This window comes from Trachurus japonicus, chromosome 14 (assembly GCF_045865225.1).
Source record: "Trachurus japonicus isolate A0001 chromosome 14, Traja_1.0".
Lineage (NCBI taxonomy): Eukaryota > Metazoa > Chordata > Actinopteri > Carangiformes > Carangidae > Trachurus > Trachurus japonicus.
The window spans coordinates 11,815,563-11,834,075 of record NC_140920.1 but is presented as its reverse complement, the minus strand read 5'-3'; the positions used below and the strand labels follow the sequence as shown (position 1 = coordinate 11,834,075).

General features: G+C 40.1%; 2 protein-coding genes across 2 annotated transcripts in view; one reads left to right on the top strand and one right to left on the bottom strand.

Annotated features, from left to right (window-relative positions):
* fgf11b (fibroblast growth factor 11b) overlaps window positions 1-18,513 on the bottom strand; it is a 37,874-nt gene that overhangs the window by 17,613 nt on the left and 1,748 nt on the right. The window lies entirely within an intron of this gene.
* Window positions 11,170-18,513, top strand: part of nlgn2b (neuroligin 2b) — a 95,597-nt gene continuing 88,253 nt past the window's right edge. The window contains exon 1 of the mRNA XM_085797528.1: window positions 11,170-11,188. The gene's annotated coding sequence lies outside the window, so the exon portion shown is untranslated. The remainder of the gene's footprint in view (window positions 11,189-18,513) is intronic.

Genomic DNA, 18,513 nt, shown 5'->3' with positions numbered 1-18,513 from the left:
GGTTTTCAGTATTCAGTGCCACTGCTTTGTTAATCAATTGCTGTTGGACTTACATGTATGGGATAATTCATCTAGCCCTGGAGCTTTATAACATACAATGACATAAATATACAATTAGCTGCTGAATAAAATGCATCTATAAATTGAGCAAATGCATCTTGTCCACACCCGTAGTATTTTTAGCCAGGGCCATCAGAGGATGAAGTCAAGTGAAAGAGTAAGTCTGTCTACCGCTAAATAAAAGATATATAATCAGGGGGCTGGGTGGCGGTGGAGGAAAGGATGGAGGGTGAAGAGACAGGTTGAATGTTTCATGAGGGTAGTCCCTGCAGTCTACTTTGCGTTCATTTGAGAAACAGACAGCATCTTTACAGGAGTTCTTGGTGCCGCCCCTGTACCCTATAGCCTTTACTCCTGCGTATGTGTTGTGGAAATGTAAGTTTTCTCTTCGTCTTAGCTCTTCAGCTCACCGCCTCTTCAGCCTGGCTGCTCAGCCAGCGAGGAGGACCCCACAAGTCCCTTGACTTAGTGTAAAGCTCAGTCACTTAGTCTGGTCAGGCCCAGTGATGTGACAAGTCTCCCTAAAGCATTAATAAGGGAAATGAAACATGGATGAAGAAGCAGTTTATAACGGAGCCTCTGGAGGAGTGAGGGCCACCTGGGAGTCCCTCCTCTGCTAAACTCCATCCTCGCCCTCACACACACACCTCAGGGAGGGACCTAGGGCAATGCACAATCTGCTTGTCTTCTTCGGACTAGCACAAGGAGCAAGAGAGTGGCAGAGGATGGAGGAATAAGATCTGTAGGACTATTTCCCTAAGGAAGTGTGCCAGGGTTGAAACATCAGTGAAACTGTGACCTACTCCCATTGTTACATGCATGCATCTTCAGCACTCCCCATCCTCTCTTTTTCAAAGCTGCCTGTCAAAACATGTCAGTATCTGTTCTCATGCAATTTCTTTTCTTTTTCTTTTCCCATTTCATATTCCTTGAGTTATGTGTGCTTTCATCTCACCTAATAACATCATACATCATCCAATCAGAGCAGGGAAGCCGTTCATTACTTGTCCCCACAGATGCAAAAGAGAGAGATGAGAAAGAGAGAGAAAGAAAGGGAAATAGAAAGATCAGGGAGGAGAGAAGTGAGCAGAGGGACGGTGAGGGAACAGGGAATGAGATGATACTGTCATTTCATTAAGAGTGATGGCTGTACGTGCTCGAAAAAGCACATTCAGACAGAAATTCAATAGACAGCTCTTGCAATATGTTTGCAATCAAAACTCCCTTGCTCGTTGTCAGGGACACTAAAACTAATGTTTCACTTAGCAGAGCTGGCTCTAACTTCAAAATCCTCATCCCAACACCAACGCAATAAATTCTGATCCAGTATAATGAAAGTGTGCTTCCAGCAAATGTCGTGTTTTACTGCTGCCGCATCACAGATTCAAAGATGATGAAACAAAAAACAGCTTCCATGGACTCTTGCCACCTTATTACCATACAGATATTCCAAATGTGAACTATTTAGGCCCAAAGTTATATTTTCTGCTCTACAAGTCATTATGTGTTTGTCAGTGCGTGTGCGTACTATTCTAGTCATTTTGTTGTTGTGGTTATGTTGGATACGTGAATGTTTTTCTATAATCCATTCTGATCATCGATTTACATCCATAATGATTAGTCGACTGATGGACAATTACTCAGGAACTATATTGGCAATGGAAAAAACAAAACAGAAATTGTGACGCCACCTCAGCTACCTAATATGAAGACTCCTCTTCTCTTTGTAGTACATTTGTAAACTGAATATCTTTGGGGTTTGAACTACTGATGTAACAAAAAGCATGTTTAACTATTTTAGACAAAGCCATTCAATTTAGTTGGGAAAAGTGAATATAATGAATACTTGTGCAGCCCCAAACTGATTATCATTTTCAAGCAAAAATTTGTGACATGTGCCAAACATTTTCTGATCCAGCTTCTCAAACTAAAAACTTTAATTGTTATACATTTGTAAACTTGATATGTTTGGGAATCACACCAAAATTAAATATTTGAAGATTGTCATGAGTACTCTTTTTGACATGTAATGTAGATGACTAATCAAATGCAAATGCAGATAAATCAATTAAAAAAAAACCTATCCCTAACTATGATCAACACAGCTGTAGTTGCCTGTACAACCAATAAAATATAGTGTCGACTATTGTGACTTCAATTTCTTTTTTCTTACAAGTTTGCTGGAGGAAATAAATGATGACATCATGTACTGTGTGTTCATCATAAATTGTTCTTGATTTTGGTTTGGACAGACAGGTCCATAGGGCCATGACTTTATTCCAGAGTATGATTTGAATACTTAAGAAAGTTCTGTCCATATGTGTTTGCATCTGCCATAAACTTCTGAGGCTCTTTTTTTGGCTCTAATAATTCAGCGCAGCAACAAGGCTTTTAACGACATGCAAATGAACAAAACTGTGCATAATCATAACACTGACTCAACTCGGTGTCATCAAATAGCAGAGACGAACTACATCCCCATGCGTATTCTGCCAACTGCTCCCCTCTCACTATCTTGACAGCATCTGTGTCTGCATAATGTGTCCGCACGCGCGCACGCACACACACACACACACACACACACACACACACACACACACATACACACACACACACCAGACTCCATTTTTTTCTGTCTTTGTTTTTAACGTTGCAGTATGTTGGCATCAGGAGTGTATACATCAAGGCTTCAACAAACATGTCACATTGTTGCCTGAGTAACGTTGCCCTTTCATCATCTTCATTCATTCATCATCAAATACAGAGTGAAATGGAGTACACATCACACAGACACAAACACACCTCCACCAAGGTCAAATTTGTCTTTTGAAGGAGTTAAAGGCTGGAAAATACATCTCTATAAAAAAGACACTGTACTGAAGATTGGTGTGGGCCTGCATATTCTCTCCCCCTTCACACATGTTACTGTACAGCATAGTTCATGTCAAGTCAATGTTGTGGGTTTATATTTTCAGCTATATATTTTTCTTTTGACAGGTAACAGTAATGATTTCTGATATTGTGAAAAATATTGCACATGGAAGGAAATATTGCAATATTGCAATTCAATAGTATTGAATACTGGCCCAAGCCTATATAGCAGAGCTGTCAGGCCAAAGGCCCAACGATTTTCTTAACTGGTAGTCATTAGTTGAAGCCATTAGACAGGTAGTTATTGCATGTTCATTATATTTCTTAAATTATTTAAAGCAGAAGTAAGTGGTCCGGTCGTTTTCGCTAATGCTGCGTTCCAGGCAGGCTTTTGAAATCGTAAATTACAGCTTCAAGTCACGACTTACGACTAGTGTTGTCACGATACCAACATGTTGGTACCGGTATCGGTACCAACATGTTTTTCGATACTTTTCGATACTTTTCCAAATAAAAAGAGAACACAAAAAATGTCATTATTGGCTTTATTTTATTAGAAAATCTTAGAACTATTATGTACCAGTAAATAATCACTAAATCAGTAAACAGTCACTGCTGCTGCAGGATTAAAATTCCATCTATATTATTCTGAACTCTTCCTAAATTAAAACATTAGTGGTCTGTTTAAAAATGAATATCAACTTGTTTTCTTTGCATTATTTGAGGTCTGAAAACACTGCATCTCTTTTTGTTATTTTGACCAGTTGTAATTTTTGGGAGAAATTGTTATCAGTAGTTTATAGAATGAAACACAAACGTTCATGTTACTCAAACACACACACCTATTGTTTCCCATACGTAGACCAAATTGACCCCCACCTCCTCCGCGTATCGCTCCCTCGCTGTGTTCACTCACTCACTCACAGAGAGAGAGAGAGAGAGAGAGAGAGAAAAGAGAGTAAAAACGAAACTTACCGTATCAACCAGCAGTGTTTGCATTAATTAACGAGTCTGTAGCGGCCCGTCTCTCTCTCTCCCGCGCGGCGCACACACACATAAATACAGGCACAGGTGGCGCTGTAATGGTAATTTTAAAAAAGCACCTTGCTTCGTTTGTGGCTGCTCACTCGCTCGCCTCGGCTCAAATTACAATGTGGCACTTCACGCGGCGACGTCACCGCTGCCGGCGGCGCAAAATGAAAGTACCGGTCCCATCTAAGCGCAGTATGGTACCGTTTTAAATGCGTTAGTACCCCGGTACCACTCTAGTACCGGTATACCGAACAACCCTACTTACGACTTTGTAGCGTTCCAGGCAACCCACTCGTGTTTTTCCGACCTGTTTTACCGGTGAAAGTCACTATAACGGCCACTCGTAACTTCCGACCCGTGAACTCGTACCAGATCGAACTGGTACCACTTCACGGTCGGAAAAATACGAGTTTCCTTGAACGCACCATAACAGTCCTCGTCCCTACGTCGCCACATTCACGGCGTTCCTTGGCTGCACACACAGCCCTGCATGCCGTTCTCTCTCCTCATTGGATAAAAACTGTAGGATACGATAAATGTTTTCTCCTCGGCTCAGAGCAGAGCAGAGGGACTGACAGACCTGTGTTTCAGTCCAAACACTCTATGTAAGTGATTGCTGTCGGAAGATATAACTATTTAAGACTCATATTAACACAAATATATCACTTACTTCTGCTTTAAATATATATTTTGGGGCCAGTGGAAAATAGTAAGATTGTTACCATTGTGCATCATCACGGAGAAATAGAAAACCGTCATAATAAGCACTAGTGAAACATAAATTTTTATTGTGTCATCATGAATTGAGTTGTCTGCTAACAACACTTATGAAGTGTCCTCCATAACCGATGTGTATGTAATTGTTGCTTCTGTTCATAGTAAAAGCTCCATGGCCTATTGATCATTTTAGTACGAAATATAGCCAGATGGATGAAATCAAATCGCTCTGTTATATTACTACAATATAATCCTGGGTTCAGCCATTTAAATGATGACTGACTTTTTTCCCCCTGAAACCAACTGATGAGTCAAAACTTGGGCAAAGCAATGGGCAATGTCTTTCACTAGACCTTCTGCACCTCATAAATGTCTACAGAAGTCGTTCTGTAAATGTTTTTGCAGGTTTGCAGCTTTCTGCAGGTGGTTCTCCTCGTAACGAGTAAACTACACTTTGTGCACAGCATTAGTGCAGTCTTTCTTCAAACATGATTTCTTTGTGCCCAACCCACACAAGAGTGAGCGCATGTTACGATTGCAAACCAACTTTTTTTTCTTTCACAAGCCCTGAAGAAGTACACTGACAGATAGTGACACACTGTGACAGCAGTCTACCTCAGGTTGGATTAGCAAAGCACACAGACTTGTTTACATGAGCAAAAAGCCTGTGTTTGTATCATGAGGGTGCATAGTGTGCACATATAGCCTCCACTGCTCCACAGGGGTAAACAGAGAAGATGATAACTCGGAAAAGCTACTGACTCAAAGGTCATGTGTACTGATTTGGGTATGGTAGGGCATACTTGTAATCAAACAGTAAGAGCATATTTTATATGGCAGAGGGCCAAAAGCAATCATAGTTTCATGAGATGTACCCAAAACAAATGTAATGTTTGTTTTTCTAAAGTATTTCTCTTCTTACTTCTTTACTTCTTCAGAGAACATTTTGTACCACAGACTCAAATTTGTCTGCTGTAGTTACCTTTCAGAGTAACATTTTACATTTTCAAAAACACATAAGGTAATGAACTAAGATACTTTTCTAAGATGTTTAGACAAAGAAGTATCTTGGGGTCCATTTTGACATTTTAGTTATAACAAAGTAACTGTAAATCTCTCAAATATTGGATAAAGACCGATGGCATAGAGTTATGCTAATTTTGCAGAGTTGGGCCTTATCTCATGACCAGACACTCGAGCCACACCACCAAACTTTAAATTTGATATTAAATTGTTGTAACAATGTTCTATAGATCACACAACACAATATAAGACTTAATCATATTCTGTTGATTAAATTAGTCATTTATTTGCCATACTTTCCATTGGACATCGTACAGCTAGAAATGATCCTGGCTAAACGTTATCACATGGCTGATGTACTGTACAGTCTGGTCACAGGAGGACATTTGTCTCTTTAATAAGTACCTCTGATACTTTTATTTATCTGGTGATAATTATGTAACACAGATTCCCATGCTGTATAGAACATCACTACAACCATTATATTGGCAATGACTAATCTGCAGATTATTTCTTTAATTAGCTGATCACCAAATATAATAAAATGGTGAAAATGCCAGTGACAGTTGAGCGAGAAATATTGAAATGACTTGTTTTATCAGCATCTGTAAGATAACTTTTGACATTTTTACTTGACAAATGTAATTATTTGTCAGTTATCAAAAAGATTGCAAATATTTTGCTTCATCCACTAACTGATAAAGCAACCAATCATTTCATCTCTTGTGTGACAACAGTGTATGAAGTGAGTGAAAATGCACCTGACCAGAGACTATGTTGGCAATAACAGTCTTGTGGAGAATTTAATTCTTTGCTCTTAGGGTGGAGGATAGGATATTTTGTTTAGTGGGCAAAGACTTCATTTATTTCTTAATTTATTTGTCAGCTTTTATGTAATAAACAGTAACCATACAGTCTTCTTCCTACGTCAGTTGACTGTTAATGATCATGATTAATCCCACCATATGTATCCTGTCATCTAGGGCGAGGTACATCCCCGTAGTCCTAGTTAAAAGAACAGCAGGGATTGTACATTACCTTTCAGGGTGAGCACGCCTACATCTGCTTTGCAGAAATTTGGCTAAATATGCCAGAAACACAACCTGCAGCCTCGGCTGTCCTGGGTATTTCCCGTTGAGAGGAGAGTGACTACATTCATCACTCCTGGGACACGTGTGGGCTTGAGTGACAGAACACATTCGCTGATCCAGGTCAGTGGAGTGTGGGTCAAAGAGAGCTCCGTGTCTGTTTATGTACATCAGCACACAGGTGTTGTCAGCACACCCGACAACATGTTGACTCATCAGCAGGCCTTTTTCCAGTGACCTCTCTACACATGAGCAAAAAAGAAGCAAGTGTGTGTACAGAGAGAGGGAGAGCCTTGAGGGATGTTGTTGTAAAACATCATTTGAAAATTGAAAATTGCTAATATATTAAAACAAAAATAAAGATTCAATACTACTGTATAGATTTTATAAGCTCAATGACAATTTGCTGTGGATCTTTTACATTGAGGAGAAATATTTCATTCAATATCTTGGGAGAGGGACTTTGATGGGTTAAAAAAAAGAGTTAAAAAAAGTTTTTTGAACAATTTACAGATTATACCCATAAGAGCTTTTTGTTTATTAAATTGGATTTGTCTTTAATCCCAGCAGTAACTGATGTACGGTCTACACAGGGATGCCTCTCATCAATTTACATTTAGAGCTGATAATCATTTTGAAAATCACCTGGGGGAGACTGGAGCCGAGTCCTACAGTAAAACCATTCACACAGCAATTATGTATGTGTCTGTATAAATGAGGTCAGTGCACATAAGAACCCAAGGTAATCACTGTATGCATCACGGCTGCCATCAAGGACACTTAAACCCCTCTCTGCAATGCAATTGCTCTGAAAAATAAGCAGTGGTTGAGGTTTATCGCTAATCAGCGTAGTGTATGGCTCGGTGTTGGTTATCATTACACTAATGTATTTATCTGGCTTGATTTGAGCTCTGTATGTCGCTGGCTGATCTGCCTCCAGCCGAGCTCCTCTTGATAACGTTGGAGGTAATTACTGGGGGCCTGCATGACTGAGCAGCCAAGGGCATTTCTTCTTCTGCTCTGACCAAACTAAACAACAGGGGTTTTCCTCGGCTTTATTTTCAGGACTCCCTGACTCTCCCGTCCTTTCTCACCACGCTCTCCTTCAATTTTAGCTGCTCTCTCTCTCTCTGCGTCTCCCTCTCTCACTCTGCGTGTAACTGCATGTACACATACATGCACATATGTGTGTGTCTGCTGCATGCATGCAAGAAAATGGGAGTCTGTCTCTTGTGTAGTGTTTGATTCTGCTTCTAATAAAAGGAGAACATGGTTCCTTTTTTTTCCTTTTCTAAACTGGGCCATGAGCTACAGTGCTGCTAGTAATTATCAATCTTGTGGGAAGATAGAGGGGGAGAGAGAAGGCGAGGAGCAAGGGAGGAATGAAATCATGAAAGCTAGTTAACAACATGAAGGAAAGACAGAAGAATGGATGGCTTGTCCAAAAAGAAAAGGAGGGGAAAGTATAGCAAGTGCAAAAGAAAAGGGCAATGATGGAGCAATAGAACGATATAAAGATACAGAGTGTGACAAGCGTGGGAGGGAGAGAGGGAGGGAGAGGAGATAGGGGAAGACAGGTTGAAAAGGACGCTGTAGAGGAGGAAGAAGAAGGATAGCTGGACAAGCTGCGAGGTTAAAGAAGGAATAGGAATGAATGAGGTGCATCACATCAGCTGCAACTCCAACAATGGCCTCTTCATTTACATTCAAGGCTTCATAAATCATTCCTACGTCGACAATGGCAGCCGCTCACATACGTGAGATGGAGTTATTGCTGCTTATTAATGGTGCTGACAGGAGCATGTCAAACACGAGCAGCAACAAATAGGACTCACACTGCTTCCCTGACACATGCTCAAAATTCACATATGTGCCTCATTAGCATTATGACAGGAACATATCAGTGACAGTTAACATAATGCTCAGCACAGGAGACTCAGGATGAAGTGGTGCGGCTAAATCCAGGGGCCTCACACCCTTCACAATAATGGGTAACACTTTTTTTACTAACACTATTAGTTAAACATTAATAAATACTTAATTCTTCATTTATAATGCATGCATACTCATTAATATGTAGTTTATAAATACAGTTAGTGCTTATCAATGATGAGTAAAACATTTTTAACCATGTTTATAAACTTTTATTACTATTCATGTGTTATAAATGATGAATTCAGTATTTAATGCTTAACTAATGCTTAATAGTGTGTACTTATTATAAAGTGTTACACAATAATGTTATACATAGTACCATAGGAGTGCCACTTTTTTCTTCTTCAGGTTTAACTCAATTACTAATTTTCTTTTGCATGTGTAAACAGAGGCAAAAGAGCAGGACCCTTGTGCCTAATTGCTCTGCAACACACCTCAACTCTCCTTTTTCCCATGGACCCTCCAGCAAGGACACAAATAGGCACTTTAATATATGCAGAACAAACAAACACCAACATTTCTCTGCACTCCCAAAGGGGTCCAGACCTCTGTCAGAACGTGTGATGATCACACAAGTAAACACACAACTAAGCTAAACTGCACAGTGATGGACGGGGAAGGATTCAGAATTCAAACTCGCATTGATTTTTCTCGCTCAAACACTTTGATACAGTCCTCACACACACAGACCGATTTTCCCACTCAGACGGAAAAGAAGAAAACCACGAGTGAGAGACGCTTTAAGAGCAGCTTGGCACCAGAGGAGGGAATCCATTGTTGATTTCAGCCAAACATTGTCTGAGATTAAGTTTAGCTGACACAGTTTCGATATTCATATTTGAATAGAGACGCTCAGACACAGATCCACACACAAGAAGTGGGCACATAAATACAGTAGAACAATTGAATGAACAGTACTCCTATACAAATGTGTGCTATTGAACCAAACACAAAATGATTGTGGTAATGCTGGGTGCTTATTTTAATAAGCAGTGCAATAAAGTGTGTTTGTGTGTAGACGAGTGATATAATGATTCAGTGTGAGTGTGTGGATGTCCATTTAAACTTTAGGTCCTATATAAAAAAAGACTTTAATTGTAGCAGCAAACAACTATGGTGATGGTGTCCCGAGCAGAGAATGATGTCACACCCTGTCTGTGGGTTGTAATCTGAATTTCTCTGTTCTTTGTTTTGGTAGCCGGTCTTATAGAGCGTGCATGTTAATGAATGTCAGTTCCTCCTGTTAAACTGTTGGCCGTCTGCTCCCAATGTTGATAAACACACAAGCACCACCCTTACATAAGATGGCAACATGTGCTATGCAACGTTCAGCTCAAAGTGACTTTCCAGGAGTAATCGTATTTAGGTCTAAAAAGACCCCTGACACAGAAAGATATGAGATCAGAGCGCAGGTGGACTAGCCATGAGGAATACTGGCTCAAATGCTGGTTGGTCGGTTTTCAAAGTTTTTACTGGCTCCGTCGGTGCTGCTCGCTCCCAGAGGATAAATCTATGGCTGAATTTCTTTCCCAGTCCAACCATTGAGCCAATTGGCTACTGCTCTGGCTTCAGGGCTCCAGCTTGACTCAGAACGGGCTTTTCCTCTCCTTGATGCACAAGTACCTCGATTGCTATAATGTTACATGTCTGTTTTCAACAGGGACTGGCTGTAGAAGTACGATAGCTGTAGAAAGTAGGGTTGTCACGAGACTAGAATTTCAAACTCGATACTGATACCTAGGAAAATACTCGATACTCGAGACCCCTTTGAACAACACGGGGAGGGATTGGCAAAATATTTACTGTAGTGACGACATCATTTATTTTTCTGAGCAGTCCATTGATTTCAATGAATGCGTGTGTGTGAGCGACTTTGTCAGCCTTTCTCTGGTTGTACGCTAGCTGACTTGCTGTACTCAGAAATACCATAAATATGTTCAGCAAATGTTGCAATTTCTAGCTCGCTAACTTCCAACATTGCCGAAGAGCATTTCACAGCAATGCCAGTGTGGGCTGATGGTCATTATTTGTTAGCTTGGAAGCTTGTTTCGTTTTCACTTGGCTTTGTAACGCCCTGTTTCTGAGATTGTGAAGGCAAGAGAAGTGGTTGTGGTCAAAATGAGGCCGAAAGTTTGGCCGACAAAAATGTTTGTCTTCGTCTGAACGGCCAGAGGTCCAGTGCGACATCTAGTGGCAGTGGCAGTGATGATCATTTCAGAACGCTTGATAATTTAACCATGTCTCACAAAACAAGGTAGGTATGTTGCTTTAACTCTCTTAAAAAATGCTCAGAAACAATTCAGACTGTTTTCCACTAAATTAGTCACAGCCATTTTCAGTTTTCTGATTCAGAAATGAATCAAGCAGCTGGCTGATTTCTTTTTTCTTTTTCCACATGCATCCCAGAGAGCACAGGTCCAGCAGCTGCCAGTGTGCCGAAGGATGTGGACCTCCTACTTCTGGTGAGTCTCCTACTTTGACAATACTGATGTCTAAAGTCATCACAGGCAAATGTAGAAGAAAATCTCTATTAGCAGCTATTTTCCATTGTTGTCTGGTATTGCAGTGGAATGCTCACAGTAATGTATGTGTGTGTGTGTGTGTGTGTGTGTGTGTGTGTGTGTGTGCGCACAGACATCATTTTGGTATCTCCAGTTTCCCTCTCGCTCCCATTCATGCCCCCTCTTCCTCTCATACTCTGTCTTCTCATCATTACCTCTCTAGGTGTCCTCCATCCTCACTGTCTTTCTCTTGTTAGAGGTAAATTCAATCTGTCCTTGTCAGCTTTAATCAAAGCACCCACAGATTCAATTTAGCAGGTATGTGTAGGAGGTTAAGGTAGTATCCTCAGGACGACAGGAAACAAAAGGGTGTTCTCAGTACACACAAACCTCCGCTGCCTCACTTTGAATAAGACTTAAGGCCATTGTCAACAGCCTCTCCACAGCTGAATATATTTTCCCGAGCCAACTCTAAACTCAAACTGCAATAACACCGAAAAGAAATTGGATCCCCCTGACCCTCTCTTGTCCACTGATTTTCATAATCCAACCAAAAATCACAGTTATATAAACCTTCAAAATTAAAGGAAAAGCAAAAGTACATCCGTTAATCTCTAAAAGATTTTTGCATAACATAAGAAACCCTAAAAGATTAAAGCCCAAACTTTGTTGTTTTATTGTGATCTAATCTGATGGGTACATCTTGGACAAGAGTTTAAGTAATGAACTAGATCACCCACTTCTGTGTGAACAGCTGCATCCCCATCCTCGTCTGCACCATTTGGTACCAGATATTTTAGATCTGACTGATGAAACAAGGGTTGTTCAAGGCTGAAAATCCCCAGACATTGGTGTAATAACCCCAACAGCAATCAAGCACTAATCTTTTGTTTGTCTTGTCTAGATGCAGACAAACACAGCGCTGTTGTTTGGAAACCTCTCTGATTTTGATTAACACTGGATATCATTTGAACATTTTTCAATAACCCAGATATTTTCCAATACCGTGATGAAAATTTAAAGATGTTTTCAACAAAATCACATTTTTCCTCAAATCAGTTGTCAACTGTTATATGTTGGCAAGAAATTTGAAGCCATAAGTACTTTTGCAGTACACAGTTAAAGTAAATTGTACTTATTGCATGGGTGTTAAAGAGAGTTGCTCATGCCATTTCGTTCAACCCTAGAAATGTTGTTTATCTGCAACAGCATGAATGATTCTTTTTTTATTCTTTTTTTTTTTACTGAAATTACCATTATTGTTACTGCTCTCTGAGGGAATCGTGAATTTGAAGAGCATCCTGTTTTTATTAGCAGTATGAGATTGAGACTGTCCAAAACTTTAGGCTTGGGATTGCTAATAGGTTCTATTTTCTAACCTTTATGGCACTGGTAACCTAATGCTAATCAGCCAATCATTGGGGCCCGAGTCAGTCATTGGACACACGCTAAAGAAAGATGAGATGAGAGCTGACTGTTCAATTGTTGACTCAAGCAACACTTTTTCATTTCATTTTGTAAAATTAAGCATATTCTAGAATGATTTTTAAAATCCCATCATTATGTAGTTGTTACTTATTACAGACATAATTTTCCTTTAAAGCAGAAGTAAGCGATTCGGTCGTTTTGGCTAACTTCTTGTCAACCGATGGAGTTAGCAGTCCCCGCCCTCGTCCCTACGTCACCACATTCATGCGCATCCCTTGGCTGCACACACAGAGAGGACCGCCCCTTTATGGCGTTCTCTCTCCTCATTGGATAAAGGCTGTAGGACAAGGAAAGTTTTCTCCTCAGCTTACAGCAGAGCAGAGTGAGTTTTCGGACCAAACACTATGTAAGTGATTGCCGTCGGAAGATTTAAATATTTAAGACTTATATTAACACAAATATTCCGCTTACTTCTGCTTTAAATGGTGACATTAAATATAGCTACTATTGTTATTATCATCATCATTATTGAGATAAGTGCCTATAAGTTTTATTAAACTGTTTCTATGCATATTGTCTTATGCATTCCATTGATAGGCATGTACAGTCGTGGCAGTCACCAGGTCAGGTATAAAAACTTTGTAAATCACAATTGGTTCATGGAAGTACTATATGACATTACTTTCTGAGCCCTGATAACCTCCTCAACCCACAAACATAGAAATCTCTCATGTGTAACATCCAAAACTCTCTTACAACAAGAAGCCATCCAAGAAAACAAGTTTTTGTTTTCTTTGAATGTGAACTCAGGTCTTAAGTGTCTAAGTACGTTTCCTGCTGTTGCCAACACAAGAACATAATTCCTACAATTGGTTAAGATTATATTGAGCATCATAGCATAAAAGCATTATTTCCAGGGGAGTGGGTTGTTTATTCAAGCATCTGCAGGCAACACTCTCTCTCTGACTGGACCCATTCACTCAACTTTAACCAACTAAAACACAATTTCTTAAATAGAGGAAACATCCGCAGCTTTCAATTAAGGACAACCTACTTTCTAGACAGATTATTAAACAAGACAAGAACCTCATGTCTGATGGAGGCTGTTTTACAGTGACACTTCACATCCAGCCCCATGATTTTCCATCTCATCTTCTTCTCCACATGCTGCCTGCATGACAGGCTGATTCACAGCTCTTTTCAGTCCCACCCACCTTCCCTTTAATCTCCATTGGTATCTCTCCCTACTTCTCTTCCTGTATTTTTGATTACCTCTTTATCTTTGTCCACCCCCATGGTTGCCATCCGCCTCCACCTTTTAAAACAATTTTCTCTGACATCAGTAATATCTCGGCTTTTTCTCTTTAGGCTTGTGTTTACCTCCGCAGACTCGCCCTCCCTCCCTGTCTCTTTCTCTTTCTCTCTGTCTCTCTCTCTGACCCCTGTCACAGTCAGTAAAGTTCTGATGAGAAGCTACCTAACACTGCATTGTCTGATCAGGTGTTGTTGAGTAAGCGAGTTTGCAGCCCTGATCTCTTGGGGTCAGCTTAATGCTATCCTCTGCTGGATCTCTCCTTGTAACCCGGTCTGCTGCCCGCCAGCCGGGACCTACGGTACATTTGTGCTCCAACAGTCGACTGGCCCCTCTGTTGCTTACTCTTACAACATACTACACACAGCAGCTCCATGCCAAATAGCCCACTCAGTGCTACTAGGTCTGCACCATATTCCAATACCTTCGTCTCCAATGACTCAGGTAATAGTGTTGCTATTTGTATTTTCACAAGTTTGCATACAAATGCATATATTTTAATTGTGTCTTCAGTCCCGTGCACACACATGTTGTGTGTGCTCTAACTTGGAGAAGGGTACTAAAGGTGATACACGGGGGAGGCAGTTCGATATCTCTCCCTTTTCTAGTCAGATTCCACCTTGAACAAACTGAGAGGGTGATTATTGATTAATCGCTATACATTAATGAGCTGAATTGATCTGAAAAGAGGGCAGCAGTCCAGATCACTGACAGTGGGAAAGTCTTGTTTTTTTCATGGGTCAGGCCAACTCTTGAGGGGGGGAGGGGCTTGTGAGTGTGAGATTTGTGCCCACCACATGTATATATGCAGCAGGGTTTATGTCCATCTCTAACATTTCAGTAGACCGTTGCTTTATGGCTGTAGTAAATATAGCTTATGTGTGCTGGAGTGATGCTAATATGACAGCTGAAACTCTCCTCCTCTCAGAAACCGCATATCTCCAGAATCCTGTGATGGCTGCTCTGTGTGGGGAAAATGTAAAAAATATATTTTCTGGTAACAAGGTATTAACTTGTGCAAATGACACTATACGCTGTGCATATGTTACAAAAGATATGCGCTTGTGCTGCATGAATGTGGAGGCATAATCTCTAATCTTGAAACCTTCTTCAAACCCACAGAGCTTTTTTTAAAAGTATTTATAAAGTCCTACACACAGAACTGTTCAAAGTGTCTCAAACTGAGGAGATTTTTCTTCCTCCACCCTATCTGTGTTTAAACTGTAGCAGGTATTATTATTAATACTGGCTAGACTCATAGTTTAAGACCTGTTAATGTTGCCACATACAGTACAAGCAGGTTTATGTAGTGTAGTGTATGTATGGTGATCATGACCAACATGACCAAAATCACTCCTCCTTGTGGACAAACTACAGCCTGCTGAGAGTGAATAAGCAGATTTGTGAGTCAGTGAGTTGGTGTATCGTGTATCGCTCTGTTTTTCTACCCAGTCTAATAGAAATTACATTTACATACAAGTAATTTGCATCCTCAAATATGTTTTAAAGGAAATATAATGCTGACTAGATAATGACCAGATTGTCTGTTAGCATAATTGTATATTGTTAATTAACATGTTTAATTATCATATCACATGCCGGAGCCTTATAGCTCAGACAGCAAATATTTCTTGAGACACTGATAACATTCTCATGAAATCAAAAAGATAATAACTCCCTGCATGTGACCATAGAGCCTTTTGATACGAGTCCATAATCAACTCCCTTTGCCAGTGCAACACCAGCCCAACATCTGGTATAATTATGTAAATAACCTAAGTCCCTCTCACTCTGGACAAAAAAATATGCCTCGCGTTCACTGGCTTTTGTCCTCGCTGTGAAAGGAGACAATCAGCATTCAGTCGTGGGTTGAAGGACTCTGCGCCAGTCATAGGTGTTTACTGGTTCCAGCTGTGATTGGCAGTGATGTAAACATGACATAGAGGAGAAAACACACATTTTCTCCCCTTTTCCATGTTGTGATGACACTTACTCAGCATGGTGGTGGTAAACCAGAGACACAGCGGTTACATTTTATTTTTCTGCATTATGTGTCCGTAGGCTAGACATGCCATGGCACAGCTATGCTAGCAATGCTAATGGTGCTTTGCCCTCAACTATGTGTTAAAGATAGATATTTTCAGACCAAAGCACCTCACACAGAGGCTCCAACAGGAGCGCCAACCTGCATATGAAACACAACAAATCCATTATACCAGTCTGCATGGTGGCTGGCAGCTCACTCTCAGCCCGGACAGAGAGGGGAGCTCATATACTGACAGCGTGAAAGGAGTTAATCGCCTTTTTCAGTTGGTTTACCTCGGATGACCAAGCGTCCTCTTTTGCCCGGACATGTCCACTTTTCACGTCCTGTCCTGGGCGGGGTTATGCATTTGTGAATATGTCCGGTTTTCATAGTTTTTCACGGGACCATTAAGCCTGTACTTAAATTGATGGTTTTTTGCACAGCTGGTATTTTGTTGTGGGTGAGCAAATGTCGGGGCAGTATCACCTCATTACAAACTGTTGAAGTGTGGACTCTGATAGCTCACTTGGTAGATCTTGCACAATGAAGTCTGAGTTTTAACTACAGCAGCACAGGTTTGAGACCGACTTTTCCTATAGGTTGATTTTCTAATACAATAGTGTTTATTTCATTACAGAGGTCCTATTTTATTTTATTTTTGTACCATTATTAACCCCTGAGAAGCCGGTCGGAATTTGTGTCTCTGGCTATTGAAAGATATTTTGTTGTAAAGCTGAATTTTCTGTCCATACAGACAAGGCATACTTTTTATGTACGTATATATGAGGCATCTTTGTGTAAAGTTCAAGTATCATTTAAGTATCTCGAGATGGAGCAGAGTGTCCTCTTTTTTTGGAAATCAAAATATGGTCACCCTAGTTTTAGCCACTACTCAAATGTAATACGTTTGGTGTAAAAATGGTATTAACTTTAACGAAAAACACGGACTATACAGGATACACAACAAAAATAGTGGTTCCATACAATTTTCCAAGAAATAAAACTGCAATAATACCGTATGCCATCATTATGTCACACTTGCTAAGTCCCACAATTAGGCTGTTGTGTTAGCCTCACAGAGGTAGAATGGAGTTTGTGTACCACAATGGACGATTAGGAGGCAATTTCTGACTTAATGACAGAGGGACTTAAAACACTGAGTCAGTACCAAGGACTCTTTAAGCAAAGGTGTTTTCTTTTACTTAAAAATACCACAAGATACTCAACAAGCTGTCAGGACTTAAACTGTCATTGATAGAAGGAATTCAGGTCATCAAACTTGTATATGAGAGGCTTTCAGTTTTCACTGTAAATACTGCGTACAGTATTTATTTCTGCAGTACATATCAGTCCTGTGGCCACAAGGTGCACTTCAAAGTTTTTGCTTCACAATGCTGTTTAAAGCAGAGCAGACATGAAGAGAGTGGTGCAGAATGAAATGAAAGTCCTCATCAAGCACAAAGCTCTGCTCATCGCTCATCATCCTCACGTTCAATCTGCTCAGATGCAGTCTTTAGCTGCAGGGGGGGAAAACACTCTAAATTCACTGTTTCTTCCTCAGTCAGCCATGAAAATGTGTCGCCCCTTTATGAAGGATGTTTGTTCACTGCCATTTCTGTAATATGCATTATTTAATGTAAGTATAGGCTACTACACTTACCAATTGCGCATGAATAAGGCAAAACCTTTGTCAGTCATGAATTAAATAATTTAACAGAGTATCAATCACATCAAAGGAGAAAAGAATACTGCAAAAATAAATGAAGAAATGACGTTCTTTCCACTGATTTAATGTAACAGTGCATTTAGGGGGAAAAAGCAATTACTGTAAAAGTTCACAGGGGTTTTACATATCAAGAAACTCAATAAATATGGAGAAAGAAATTCACAACTGTATAACCAGTGTAGCAACACACACTACACTTGCGACCACATCAAGGAGATTGACTCTTTTTTGTAATGTACCATTTGTGTTGTAGCACATTTTTCTCTTCAATTGACAAGTTTTGATAAGAGAGAGTGTTGGCAATACATCACGTACTTCTCCCTTCAGAGCCTCCATGTCAAAGTCGATGCTTTCAGAGAGAACGTACATCAGAGAACCTGACACAGTTATCCAGCACAGGACAGGTTTTACCCAGATTTAGTTCAAATTGCAGTTTTAGATGTTAAGGCAGCCTTAATGTAAGATTTGACTTTTAAATACAGACATACATGAAGGTGTTGTGGCACTGTTTTGTTCCCAAGTTGACCAGAAATAGCTTTGTTAAAAATGTCATTGGAAATGTTGATCTTGTTTTAACCACTTTCTTTTTTTAACTATTGTGATCAAACAATACTACAGATGAATTTATCCATCCAGACAACAACCACTAAATTATATGTGTTTAGGCCTATCTCAATTTCAAATGAAACCTGGCTGTGTGTCACTCTTTGATTGCTTTATAAAGTAAATTAAGAAAACTCTGCACATGTCCATCACTGTTAAACATTCAAAGTTTGGTAACTAATGATTTCCCA